General features: G+C 49.3%; 1 long non-coding RNA gene across 4 annotated transcripts in view; it reads left to right on the top strand.

Moving 5' to 3' along the window:
* Nucleotides 1-3,529: 3,529 nt before the first annotated feature.
* LOC118154702 (uncharacterized) overlaps nt 3,530-14,516 on the top strand; it is a 190,187-nt gene continuing 179,200 nt past the window's right edge. For all 4 annotated transcript variants that reach the window (XR_013519417.1, XR_013519416.1, XR_008482320.2 and 1 more), the window contains exon 1: nt 3,530-4,182. This is a non-coding gene — a long non-coding RNA (uncharacterized LOC118154702). The remainder of the gene's footprint in view (nt 4,183-14,516) is intronic.

The raw sequence follows: 14,516 nt of genomic DNA, 5'->3' as shown, positions 1-14,516 counted from the left end.
CGTTCCCACGTCACTCACACACAGAACGGCCGCCTCCACGGCTGTTGGAATGGATAGCTGAGCTTCGGTGATAGCTAATGAGGCACTTTATAAGCAACAAGGATCAATTGGAAAGCTGACTTGCCCACAGAAGAGCGATATCATGAAATAATTAGTTTAGACAAAAATGTCTGTGAGCAGGAGAGAACGTGACAGGGCTGACAGCTTGAATCGGGTCACTTAAAAAGACAAAAGCTGGAGACTTGGGAGTCATGGAATCCTTCTCCCATCTGACTTCAGCTTGGCCCTGAGGCCACCTCAGGAGCAGGACAAATGTACTATGAGATTTTTAAAAGCCTGTGAGACATGCACCTGAAAACTAATAGATGGAGCTAGGTCATGTCTGCCTCGGGAATCCTGAGCGTGGTCTGATTGCTGGTCCATGACTCGTCCCGGGGAAGGGGTCTGGGGCATCAGAGTAGACTGCTGGGGTCCTGCACAGAGCAGCTGGGGGCAGAGTCCAGGGGGTGACTATCCTTGTAGTCTGAAGGGGAGCCCCATCAGACCCTGGGTGTGACATCAAACATGGGGTTCAGAAGACACAAAAGGACAGGAGCCTGGGGGAGTGAGGACTGGGGCAGGCAGGGGAGGGACGTAGAAGTGAATTAAGGCAGAAAAAAAGGGTGTAGAGGGTCAGCTGTGAGCAAAGAAAGGGTTCTGGCACTTCTCTTACAAAGTGCTGGCCAAGCCCCAGGACTGATTGGCTGGTCAGAATTCACTGGAATGGAGCTTTCATGGGATTGAAAACTCAGATGCCTGCAGGATTGTGGTGGGGAGTAAGAGCACCATAAAATGTGCGTGAGGGCAGATGGCAGACACCAGCCCCAGTCTCAGCATCGGGGAAGCAGTAGGGATGGGCAGTCGGTGGAGTGGATGGTGTGGGCGGTGAGTGGAATGGATGGTGGGGGTGGGGTGGGGTGGGGATGGGCATCCAGGCTACTCAGCCCTCACCCATTGTTGCCTGGTGTGGTTGTGGGTTTGAAATTGCCAGATCTTCCAACCCAGATTTCCAGGTGATGTGGACTAATGCTTCAATGTTGAAAACTAATGCAAATGTCATTTTCATTCTAAAAAATTGTTGCAATATAATGTACCTGCAGAAGAGAACTCCTATAATGAAGGTACTGTTCAATGAGTTTCTTACTGATTGAATAACTTCATGTTCTCAAGGCTGAGATCAAGAAATATAAAACATTTCCAGCCACCAGAAAGCCTTCCTCAGGATCGAATCTAGTCACTCCCCTATCCCTGCCAAGTATAATCACCATCCTAGCTACTAACAGCACAAATTAGTTTTGCCTGTTTCTGAGCTTTCTATAAATGGATTCATGACGTTTGCAGTCATCTGTCTGTCTTCTCCCATTTATCATGTCTGAGAAACTCATCCATATTGTTGCGTGTAGTTTTGCAGTTCACATTTTAAAAATAATCGTACAGGAGTCGAGACGGGGTGAGGAGAGGGGTAAAAGGGGCTTCCTGCAGCGTGCAGACGGGAGTGTTCAGACATCATCATAGAACGGCAAAAAGAGCATTTAGCCCCCAGAGAGACGCAGGAATGTCAGAGTCTCAGTGCTAACAGTAATGTTCAGACATCACAGAACGGCAAAAAGAGCATTTGGTCCCCGTAGAGACGCAGGAATGTCAGTCTCAGTGTCTGTGACACTTTCCTAAAAATTAAGGGTTGACGTTATCGAGGACAGACGAGAGGTCTGGCGACTCTTTGGCTATTTAAAGCAGCCACAATAATAGCAGTCGTCATACCAACAGCTAACATTTGTATGGTACTTACCATGACTGGTCCTGCCATGTTTTATATACATATGAACTTATTTAACCCTCGTAACTGTATCAGTAACCCCATTTGCAAATGAGGAAGCTGAGCTGCAGAGGGCTTAAGGAACTCCATCTTAAGTAACGTGCCAAAGGTTACAGAGCTAATGAAACGCAGGCCCATACAGTTTTGAGCTCTGCACTACTTTGCAATGAATGCAGTGAGTCCACGTACAGACCCGCTCTTCAGGCTGGGCCAGCAGGAGAAGGGGAGCCTCATGGAAGCCTGGCTCCATTTCTCGTGCTAGAAGCTTCACTGGATTATCAGAGAACTTCAGTAAGACCTAGGAAAGTGTGTTCTTTGGGTGTGTGGAGGGCATGTTGAGGATCTTATTGAAAACCCGGCACCTGCATGGGTGATGCCTCACTGGTTGGCATCCATTGCTTTGGTAAAGGACCCCTGGCTTTGTGCACAGAGCTGACAGAGGGTTGCAGGGGCTCAGAGGCAGAAGCCACAGTGCACCATGGGATGGTCAATCTAGAGCCTGCCTGGCCAAGGAGCATTGCAAGGTAGATTTCATTTTTTTTTGAGATGGAGTTTTGCTCTTGTTACCCGGGCTGGTGTGCAATGGCGCGATCTCGGCTCACCGCAACCTCTGCCTCCTCGGTTCAGGCAATTCTCCTGTCTCAGCCTCCCGAGTAGCTGGGACTACAGGCACGTGCCACCATGCCCAGCTAATTTTTTGTATTTTTAGTAGAGACGGGGTTTCACCATGTTGACCAGGATGGTCTCGATCTCTTGACCTCGTGATCCCCCCGCCTCGGCCTCCCAAAGTGCTGGGATTACAGGCGTGAGCCACCGCGACCGGTTAGACTTCATCTTTGAATGGGCTTCATCCATTCCAGGAAACAAGTGCTTGGGAGTTTACAAACCCCAGCCACGGTCTGTGGCCTTCCAGTCTAAAATCTCCCCAGACATCTTCATCTGCCTTCATTGCTGGACTGAATGTCCCACTTCCCACCCTGCGTGGATATGTTGAAACCTAACCACAGTGTGTGGGCATCAGCAGGTGGGGCCCTTGGGAAGTGATTAGGTCATAAGGGTGGAGGCCTCGTGAATGGAATTAGTGCCCTTAAAGGGGTCCACGCCGGGTGCAGTGACTCATGCCTGTAATCCCAGCACTTTGGGAAGCTGAGGTGGGCAGATTGTCTGAGCTCAGGAGTTTGCAACCAGCCTGGGCAACATGTTGAAATTCTGTTAAAATACAAAAAATTAGCTGGGCATGCTGGTGTGCACCTGTAATCCCAGCTACTTGGGAGGCTGAGGCAGGAGAATCGTTCTAACCTGGGAGGGAGAGGTTACAGCAAGCCAAGACTCAGCCACTGTACTCCAGCCTGGGCAACAGAGTGAGATTCTGTCTCAAAACTAACTTACTAAATAAATAACATAAAAGAGGCCCAGTGGAGACCCCTTTCCCCTTCCACCACGTCAGGACACAGTGAGAAGCTGGAATGGGCCCTGGGCAGACACTGAATCTGCCAGCGCCTTGATCTTGGAATCCTAGCCTCCAGAACTGTAAGAAATACATTTCTGTTGTTTGGAAGCTGCCCAGTCTATGGAATTTAGTTATAGCAGCTTGAACTGACCAAGACACCACCCTAATGGTGTCACACTTCCCTTCCTTGGTCCTCCTCCTCATTGAGCTTCCTGCTTCAGCTCCTCCTCCTCCCCCAGGGCCCTGCCCCGCACAGCACCTTAGGACGGGGGTGTCTTCAGCTCCTCCTCCTCCTCCCCCAGGGCCCTGCCCCGCACAGCACCTTAGGACGGGGGTGTCTTCAGCTCCTCCTCCTCCTCCCCCAGGGCCCTGCCCCGCACAGCACCTTAGGACGGGGGTGTCTTCAGCTCCTCCTCCTCCTCCCCCAGGGCCCTGCCCCGCACAGCACCTTAGGACGGGGGTGTCTTCAGCTCCTCCTCCTCCTCCCCCAGGGCCCTGCCCCGCACAGCACCTTAGGACCGGGGTGTCTTCAGCTCCTCCTCCTCCCCCCCCAGCGCCCTGCCCCACACAGCCCTTAGGACGGGCGTCTTCAGCTCCTCCTCCTCCTCCCCCAGGGCCCTGCCCCACACAGCCCTTAGGACGGGGGTGTCTTCAGCTCCTCCTCCTCCTCCCCCAGGGCCCTGCCCCACACAGCCCTTAGGACAGGCGTCTTCAGCTCCTCCTTTGGTGTCATCGCTTTGACACAGACGGTACCACTGTTTGCTCTATGAAGACACGTCTGCTTCCAGCTGTAGCCGAGGCTTCTTTTAGCCCATTAACTTTGGCTCCAAGCTGGACCTGTTTCTCTTTGTCACCATGGACCTCCTTTCGCTACGTGGTAGGTAGCATCTGTCTTTGCTTCCTTGGTTTTCTCACTTATGTCTGCTGCAGAACATTCTCAGGAAATTTACTCAGAAAAGGTGCACTGGAGGAAATTTCTTTCGTTGGCCCAGCCTTGCAGAAGCAGAGCGTTGGAGTGCAGCCGATGCCGAGAAGCTCTTCTTACTGGGGGGAAAGTAGAAGGCAGGCCACTCTGAGCCTCCCTCCTGTTGCCAATAAGCTCTTATCAGAGGCCAACACTGTAAGGATCAAAACCGTGACAGCTGTGAGATGGCTCAGGAGCCTCAGGGGTAGTGGTGCCACGTGGGCCACGAGCAGAGTGTAGGGGAAATGCAGTGGGGGTTGGGGGAGGGAGAGGAGAACGTGGAGAGAGTAGCTGTAAAGGATCAGGAATCGGGGAATTTCCTGAGGAAACAGGTGGTCAGTGTTGAGGGTGAGGTGGGGTGGATTGAGTGGGGCTTCAGGCATTAGATTCTCATATGGAAGGCACAACCTAGATCCCTCCTATGTGCAATTCATAATAGGATTCAAGCTCCTATGAGAATCTAATACAGCTGCTGATCCGACAGGAGGTGGAGCTCAGGTGGGAATGGTCTCTAGCCTGCTGCTCACCTCCTGCTGTGAAGCCCGGTTCCTAACAGGTCACGGGCCAGTACTGGTTCGTGGCCTAGGGGTTAGGGACCCTGGTTCTAGAGGGCAGTGTGCACAGACACAAGAGGAGAGAAGGAAAAGAAGCACTCGCTACTTTCAGGAAGAGCTCAGAGGTATGCGTGCCAATCTTCGATCAGTGTTGAGGTTGATTGTCGGCATAATTGCTGTGCTTTCCTGGGCTGCTTGTTTTCCTGGGGAGCGAGAAGAGTGCTGGTCCAACCTAGTTCACCTGTGATGGTCTTTTGCACGCATGAGACACTCTTGCTACCCTTTGTCCCTTTTTCTTTGCTGATATGTTCAACAGGGCTCCGATCTTTTCCGTCTGGGCATACTGTGGCTTCAGTTTCCCTGGGGTGACAGGTAGCAGGTGCAGACATTTGATCTGGTTTCACACAGGGAAGCAGCCTCTTCACATTCCTAGGTCTCTCAGCATCTATCCCAGCCTTGCTGTCAATTCTGTCTTGAGTTTCCCAGTCCTGCCATAATAAACTACCACGGTAAAATCCAAAATGGGTCTTCCTTGGCTAAAATCAAGGTGTCAGCAGGGCTGTGTTCCTTCTGAGAACATTCCTTTAGAAGAAAGGTAAGGTGTCAGAAAATCTGTTTTCTAACCTCTTCCCGCTTCCAGAGGCCACTTACATTTGTTGGCTCATGGCTCCAGCCTTCATCTTCTAAACCAGTAGCGTAGCGTCTCCCAGTGTCTCTGTCTCTGACCCCCGCTTCCATCATTGCCTCTCCTTCCCCTGCTTCCCTCTTAGAAGAACCCTTGCAATTACACCAGTCTATGGGATAACTCAGGATAATCTTCCAATCTCCAGGTCTTTAATTTTGTCACAGCTGCAAAATATCTTTTGCCATATAAGAGACTATGCTCACAGATTTCAAGGATTAGGATGTGGACATCTTTGGGGGGACAGTATTCTACCAACACTGTAGCTAGGCAAGAATAAGTAAAAGAATTGAAAAAAGCACCCAGGTGTAGCAGAGGCTGAAGACCACGAATTTACTGTGGCTCAAATCTGCAATTAAGGACTTTTAGGAACTGGAATACAGGGACTAGGTTGGAAGGCTGTAGGTCTAGGCCAGGGTGTGGACATTTTCTTTGTGTATAGCAGGACAGGGATACAGGGAGTAAGGGCTTTGATAAAAGTGTGACTTATTTGCTAAATTGAGGGATTAAAGCTGGGTAAGCAGGGGAGGGAGAATGCTTACAGAGGGGAGGAAATAAAAGTATCAAACAATGGTAAAATGCATAATCCAAAATTTCAGATATGAGGCAGTGTGACAAATGGCTGCTAACAACTTCAGAGAAAAATTCTTAATATAGAGTATCCTTTCTTCTTTCATTCCAGCACATGTTAATTCATTAATTAGATTCAAGGCAGAATTTTCTTATTTTTTTCTTATTTTTCTTTATTGTTTTTAAGACAGAGTCTCACTGTCGTTCAGGCTGGAGTGTAGTGGTGTGATCTCGGCTCACTGCAACCTTTGCCTCCCAGGTTCAAGAGATACTCCTTCCTCAGCCTTCCAAGTAGCTGGGAGTATAGGTATTCACCACCATGCCCAGCTAATTTTTTGTATTTTTAGTATAACAGGGTTTCACCGGCCAAGGCGGGCGGATCACCTGAGGTCGGGAGTTCAAGAACAGGATTTCACCATGTTGCCCAGGCTGGTTTCGAACTCCTGACCTCAAGTGATCCACTCACTTGGCCTCCCAAAGTGCTAGAATTATAGGCATGAGCCACTACGCCCAGCGTCAAGGTGGAATTTTTCTGGCACCTTATCTGTCTTCTAAAGGAATGCATTGCATCTACTCTTGATACTGGTCAGAGGTCTCAAAAAAAGAAGTCTGTCTCCTATTTTTTTTTTCTTTTTTTTTTTTGTAAAGGAGAGGAAGAAAGAGGGAGAGAGAACGGGAATGTTGCTTTACTCTAAAAATGGGTATTGAAAACCTCTTTTATGCCAATAATTGTGCTTAATAATGGCCGATCAATATTTCATTTAAACCTATGAGTAGGTGTGATGTGGTACTGATAAGAATGTATATTTTGTGTATTTAAAGTGGAGAGCTCTATAAATGTTTATTAAGTTTACTTGTTCCGGATCTGAGTTCAAGTCCTGGATATCCTTATTCATTTTCTGTCTCGTTGATCTATCTAATATTGATGTTGAAGTCTCCCACTATAATTGTGTGGGAGTCTAGAAGTCTGTTTTCTAATGCAGTAATGGATTGCAGCCTTTCGTTGCATCTAATTGTTTTCATTTATCAGATATGATCTTGTCACTTGAACATCTTAGGAAAGATACTGTTTGCCAGAGCTCAAGCCAGTCTATTTAATCCAAAAAGGGAGACACGTTCATGAATAGGCTACAGCGTACTTTTTCAGAGCCGAAGCAGAGGACATGGTGCCTGTTAGCCCCGAAGGCAGAGTTTTCCTGCCTAAGGAGTGAAGTGGTGCAGAGAAAGGGTGGAAGGAGAGAGAAGAAAAATGAATAAGGTTTATTATAAGGGGAAAATAACGAAGAACTTTGCAGAATGATTCCCTGCAATTTACTTAAGTAGAGGCTTCTGCTCCTTTTCCCCCTCCTCCTCCTCCTCTTCCTCTCTCTTTCCCCTTCTCCCTCCTCCTCCTCCTCTTCCTCTCTCTTTCCCCTTCTCCCTCCTCCTCCTCCTCTTCCTCTCTTTCTTTCCCCTTCTCCCTCCTCCTCCTCCTCTTCCTCTCTTTCTTTCCCCTTCTCCCTCCTCCTCCTCCTCCTTTCATTTTATTTTAGCTTTGAGATGGAGTCTCACTCTGTTGCCCAGCCTGGAGAGCAGTGGTACTATCTTGGTTTACTGCAACCTCCACCTCCCGAGTTCAAGCGATTTTTTTGCCTCAGCCTCCCAAGTAGCTGGGACTGACTACAGGTGTGCACCACCACACCTGGCTAATTTTTTATATTTTTGGTAGAGATGGGGGTTCACCATGTTGGCCAGGCTGGTCTCAAACTCCTGACCTCAAGTTATCCACCCGCGTAGGCCTCCCAAAGTGCTGGGATTATAGGCGTGAGCCGCCGCACCCAGCCTTCTTTCATTTTAGAGGCAGCAGAGTGGAGCCTGCTGAACTTGGATGATTCTCTGTCCCTGTTTCCTTATTGTCCCTTACAGTACCTACCTTCTAGCTTTATTATGAAGCCTACTGAGCTAATATTTGTAAATTACTTAGAACAGCATCTGGAAATACGTGTTTGTTACATAAAAAAGACTTAGCTCACAATGAGATTCACTGAGAAAACTGCAAACTGGGAAACTGCATTGGCTTATGAACACTTCTAAACTGTACCTGGAGGACACTGATCAGTGGCCTACATTTCAGTCACATATGCGAGACAGTTTTCTCTACCTTGTCTGTGACAGTACAATTCTTTCTCCTCTATTCGTCTTCAGATTACGTTATAAAGTTGGCCAGTTTAAACAACAATCTCTGTTGCTGACCACCCTCTACTCTACGGAAAACAGAACCTCCCCAGCCAGAGACAAACAGCAAGGCTAGTTAGGTTATGTAAGTCTTTGTACAGCCTGCAATCTAGATATTGCCAAAGCAGGATGAGAGGCGTGGCAGCGCACTCCCAGCAGAGCAGCAGGTGGGCATGATGTCACAGGGACATGGCAGCCCCAACGCAAATCCTAACACTATCATCACCCTGGCAGAGAGTGGGCATGTGCCATGTAGTGGCACATCTGTGACTATTGTGTGATTATTATTTTTTTTTTTTGAGACAGAATTTCACTCTTGTTGCCCAGGCTGGAGTGCAATGGCACGATCTAGGCTCACCACAACCTCTACCTCTCTGGTTCAAGGAATTCTCCTGCCTCAGCCTCCTGAGTAGCTGTGTGCCACCATGCTCAGCTAATTCTGTATTTTTAGTAGAGACAGGGTTTGTCCATGTTGGTCAGGCTGCTCTTGAACTCCCGAACTCAGGTGATCTGCCCACCTCAGCTTCCCAAAGTGCTGGGATTACAGGCAGAAGCCACCGTGCCCAGCCTTATGTGACTGTCGAATTGAGTGCCAAAGAAGAGGCCACAGTTGTTCACCAGCCACAGTTTTCAAAACAGGGCTCTGCTGGCAGGTGAGGCCAATGTCACTTGTCTTTAGAACCATCCAGGCAGTAGTCCCGTGGCCCTAGACATTTAAGGTGACCTCAGAGCTGGGTCCCCCTCCCTATCACTTATCTTTAGGTTACCTGAGCAAGTTATTCAACCTTTCTGAATCTCAGTTCTCAAAAGCTCAATTAATGCCCCTATGGAAGGGTTAGTGTGCCACTTCAATGAGGGAACGCACATAGCTTCACTGAGCACAGTGCTTTGTGCACAGTGGATGATCAGAAAATGTTCATTTTCTTTCCTGCTTCTATTTCTGCTCCTTGGCTGCTTGCATTTGAAGCAGGAATAAAACCTAGCTATTTCCCTGGAGAGTTCAGGAAGTGTCGTATTACAGAGACAAGGCTGAGCCACTTCTTCTCTGAAAGGTCACTATACGAAACTAGTCCCCGTGATGAGGGAGCTTGCCTCTCGTGTCCAGAAGGTCACGTGAGGGGGCAAGCAATCTGGCAGATCGTGGGAGCTTCAGTGCAGTGGAAATGATGGTGCCGTAGGGACCTGGCCGCCGTCATTGACAGACGTGACAACAAGGTCGGGGAAGCTGCTTCTCCAAGACAGGCCAGGTGCATTTCCATAATTCCAGGCATGTTTGCAAATTTCCGGGAACTGCAAGCCACTGTGCTCCCTTGTCTCCCAAGGCCCTGGAGGATGGTACGTTTTCTGGGGAGAAGTCCATTTAAGTTTAGAGTGGGCGTGACACAGTCTCAGCGCCACTCAACCCACCCACCTCCCCCAGCCAACAGTTCATGGAAAAAATTGTCTTCCACAGTCCTTGATGCCAAAAAGGCTGCTACTCTAGAAAAGCCCAGCACTGCGCTCTGCTGTCCAGTAATGAACTGGAGAGAAGGAATATTGAGAAGGGGCTGGTGGGGAGCAGAGTCATGAGAAGGATAAGGACAAATGTGGCGGGCATTAGATTCTCATATGGAAGGCACAACCTAGATCCCTCCGATGTGCAATTCACAGTAGGATTCAAGCTCCTATGAGAATATAATACAGCTGCTGATCTGACAGGAGGTGGAGCTCAGGTGGGAATGGTCTCTAGCCTGCTGCTCACCTCCTGCTATGAGGCCCGGTTCCTAACAGGCCATGGACCAGTACTGGTCCATGGCCCAGGGGTTGGGGACCCTGGTTCTAGAGGACAGTGTGCTCATATACAAGAGGAGAGAGGGGAAGGAAGTCACCTGCTACTTTCAGGAAGAGCTCAGGGGTGTGCATGCCAGTCTTCGGGTTGGCCTGCTTGGTGGCAACAGTTTTACCCTGTCACCCTGCCTGTGCCCTGGTTTGTGGTGAAAACATCCAAGTGGGAAGGAGGAGCCATTAGAATAAATCACAAGGAACTCCTCAGTTCATCCCTCCCGTCCAATCCTGGGATCTCCAGTTCATCGACTAAATCCAGCTGCCTGCTGATGGCTGTGTGGGGGGCGGGACCAGAGGAGGAGTCAAGGATGCACTGAAATGGAACTGGCCCCAACCAGCTGCTTCATTTCCAGTGCTTCTTTTATCCCTTACCTGGACCAGTTTCTCTTCCAGTTCTTTTTTGCTGAAGCCAAATACAGGAGTTCCTGTATTTACCTAGTTCCTGTCCTGCCCCCACCCCTCTCTAAGCGAGTCCTGTTTCTGAAACATGTCATAGGTCTGCTCATCTCTGTCCCCCACTGTGCCCATATTGTCCAAGCCACCATTTTCCCACTGGGTTCACTGTGGTAACCACCTAAATAGACGCGGCCGCTCTGGTTCTGACTCATTGCTAGTTTGTCAGACTGCTGAAACGAAGTACCATAACCTGGGTGGACTAAAACACAGACAGTCGTTGTCTCAGTGCTGGAGGCTGGAAGTTCAAGGTCAGGGTATCAGCAGGGCGGATTACTTCTGAGGCTGTGAGGGAGAATCTGTTCCAGGCCCTGATCCTGGCCTTGGGGTTTGCTGGCAATCCTTGGATTATAATAACAATATATTCATTATTATATATACAAGTATTATGACTTGGTCATCTCTGTAAACACCCTATTTCCAAACAGGGCCACATCCTTAAGTACTGTGGGGCTAGAACTTCAAGCTCTCTTTTTTTGGGAAGACACAATTCAATCCCTAAAGCCATCTATGATTCATTCTCCCTATAGCAGGGAGCGTTCTTTGAAAGCGCAAGCCAGAGTCCTATCTCAAATCCGCTAGTTGGTTCCCTTGCACTGGGTTGAGATTGAGCCCCTCACCCCTGGCTGGTGTGTGGAAGCCCAACTTGTCTTGCTGCATCCACCTCCGTACCTTCCTCCTTTTTCACTTCGGCCTTTTGTCTGTTCCTTAGACACATGAAGCTCCTCCCCATCTTGAAGTTTTTGCAGTAGCCGTCTCTTCTTCCTAGGAAGCCCTGTCTCCTGTTTGGTCTGTGACTGGCTACTTCCTACTGTTCAGATCTCTGCTTAAATGTCACCTCTGCAGGGGGCCACTTTGACCACTAGGTCGAAATCAGACATCTCATCCCCCTCTTACACTACCCCATGGCAATGCTCTGAATGGTCCTTATCAGCGTCTTTTTATTCATTCTATTTCTGCCTTCAACTCAAACCCCTTTTAGAACATCGGCCCCGGGTGGGCATGGGCTTGTCTGGTTCATGATTAAACCCCCAGGAGTAATAAGGGTGTCTGGCCCCTATCACTCAGTAAATACAGGTCAAAAGAATGAATAAATAGTGAGAACTGTCCCTGCTCTCTTTTAGCCATGTTTTTGGCTAATTTTGGATACTGCTGGGTCCTTTGTTCTGGCAAGATTTTGTAGGGCAGGAGTTTTTCAACCTCCACAAGATGGACATTGCAGCTGAACAATTCTTTGTTTAAGGGGTGTCCTGTGCATTATAGGATTTTTACCAACGTCCCTGACCTGTAGCCACTAGATTCCAGAAACAATCCCTCATTCCCAGGTTGGGACAACCCAGATTGTCTCTGGGTGTTCTCAAATGTCTCCTGTGCGGCAACATCCACCGCCAGCCCTCTGCTGCTCAGTCATCTCCACTGTGGGGCCGGCCACAGCTCTTCCAGGACGGCTGTAAGAACAGAGTTCTAGAGGCTTTCAGTTACACCCATCTCCAAGCGCAACTCTCCAGGCTAAGAGGACGATGACCACCAGCAGGTAAGGTAGTGAAGATGGTGACCTGTCCCAGGAGAAAGCAGAGTGCAGGCTGCGGGGCCGGCAGACTTGATCTTGATCCCAGCTCCATCACGCACTAGCTGGGTAAAGTAGGCAAGCCAAAAACTTAGCTTATATTCAGAATGGAGATGGGTGGGTTTGCTAGGTGGGGTTAGCAGGAGACAGTGGAGGCAAACACAGGGTCTGGTGCAGGATCACACACTGTAGGAGCTGGGCTAAGGCAGCACTCACAGCAGGGAGCTCTGGGCTCCCGGTGAGGATGGGATGGAGGGTGCAGGGAGAGAGGGCACTGGGCAGCTCTCCACTGAGGCCTCCACTCATATCCAATTAACATACTTGGTCTAATTCTCTGGTCCTTTGACTCACTAATCTTCTGGTTCCACAAAGCCTGGCTGTGCTGAGCATCTGCAGCTGGTCAGGGCGTCAGGGAGGCTGTGGGAAGGTGGAGAGAGAGGCAGCCCAGCCAGCAGCTGGGGCCAGGAGCCTCCCAGCACAGATCTCTTTTTATCAGTGCTGAATTCCCTCAACCAGTAAGTACCCGCTGCAAAGGGGTATGGGCCCACCCTCCCCACTCCTGTACATTTTCCTTCTGTGGCTTCGTTCTCCCTCCCAGGCTCTTCTTGGCATGAGCTGAGGGGCAGAGGTTAGTGGGAAGAAAAGAGAGCAAAAGCTAAAACATAAGAAAGAGCATCTGATCCTCTTGAAAGAGGCTTTCAAACAGCTACATGGAGCATCCTCTGTGAGGCCTAAAATATTTATATCCAGCAGAGGATCTATGGGAAATGGCTCCCTGATTTGAGGACAACTGTTAAGAACAAGAGTTCTGGGAGGCTTTCAAAGCAGGAGAACAGAAGAAGCCACATTTGAGCTTCTCTTAACTTAAAAAAAAAAAGCCTACCTATTAATGAACTAAATTCTAGAAAGATAAGCAACATTATTGTTAATTTATTTTCAGAGACAACCTCTCATTCTGTCAGGTTGGAGTGCAGTGGTGTGATCTCAGCTCACTGCAGCCTTGACCTCCTAGGTTCAAGCAATCTTCTAGCCTCAGTTTCCCGAGTAGCTGATACTACAGGCACGCGTCAGCACACCCACCTAATTTTTTTTGCTTTTTGGTAGAGGTGAGGTCTCACTATATTTCCCAGGCTGGTTTTAAACTCCCGGGCTCAAGCGATCCTCCCGCTGCGGCCTTGAGAAGTGCTGGGATTCCAGGCATGAGCACGGCACGCAGACTTAATTAATGTTAAGTTAGTTTAAAATGTATTACACCTACAGTATTTGTGGGGCAGGTGATGGAGGGCAGTGGGATTGGCTGGAGTGGAGACTGTCCTTGGCAGATGGCGTCCACTTCTAGGGCCAGCAATACGGGCAAGTCTCAACAGGAATGACACTTGGAGGTTGTATCAGAACCAAGGTACAGATAGGTTGAAGGCCTCAGGAGTAGAAACAGAACCCCACGGGAGCTATGGAGAGCCAGCAGAGCTCAGCACCAGGTGCAGGGACCAGGGCCTCAGTGAGATCAGCACAGACCATCTTCTCAGGGGAGGAAGAGGGTGAATAGAGTCCCGGTGCTACAGCCTCCCAACTTGAAATTGCAGGAGACAGCAGCTATTGCTCCCAGCACACATGCACACACGCATTGGTTCTGGGAAAGGTGTGATGGGTCGGTGGGGGTCATGGTCAACCGTGATTGTCACTGTGATGGCTGGGACGGGCTCACAGGCCCCCTCTGTATCCTGTGTTGGGGTTGGGGTTATTTTAGGAAGAAAAGGGAGGGGTAGAATCGTGTCTGGCAGACACCGCCCCTGTGACTAACACTCAAATGTGGGTCCAAGGCTCACTTTATTCAGAGAGGAACGAGTCAACCGGACATTTGAATTGGCTTTGCGTAAACCTAAGAGGAACAAGAGGACTCCACTAATTTTTTGTAGATCTGAGTGTGTTGTCTTGCTTCAGAGAGACCTGCACCTGGAGCCCCAGAGGCAAAGGTGGATGTCAACCTCCCTTGGAGGCTGCTGGGGTTCTTCTGTAAGCCCCATGTGAGGACTTCCAGGACCCCAATCTCATCCTTTCCCCTGATGTTCCAGGGCATGGCTTGAAGCAGGGAGTGACGTTCTCCAGTGCCTGGCCAGGGTGACATTTGCTGCTGCCCAGACTTTATCACTACTGGACTTGGTCACTAAGAACTTTGGAAAATGAGTGCCCCATCATAGTGGGTTTATTGTGCCCACCAAAAGATATGTCCAAGTCCAGACCCCAGTTCCTCAGACTGTGACCTTGTTTGGGGAGTTGGTACAAATGTAATTGGTTAAGAGGAGGTCATCCCGGATTGGAGTGGGCCTGCTCCAATGTGACAGGTGTCTTTATAGGAAGAGAAGATACACGGATACACAGAGAA

The sequence above is a fragment of the Callithrix jacchus genome, chromosome 6 (assembly GCF_049354715.1).
Source record: "Callithrix jacchus isolate 240 chromosome 6, calJac240_pri, whole genome shotgun sequence".
Lineage (NCBI taxonomy): Eukaryota > Metazoa > Chordata > Mammalia > Primates > Cebidae > Callithrix > Callithrix jacchus.
Note: the sequence above shows the minus strand (reverse complement) of the source record. Positions and strands in the feature narration are given on the sequence as shown.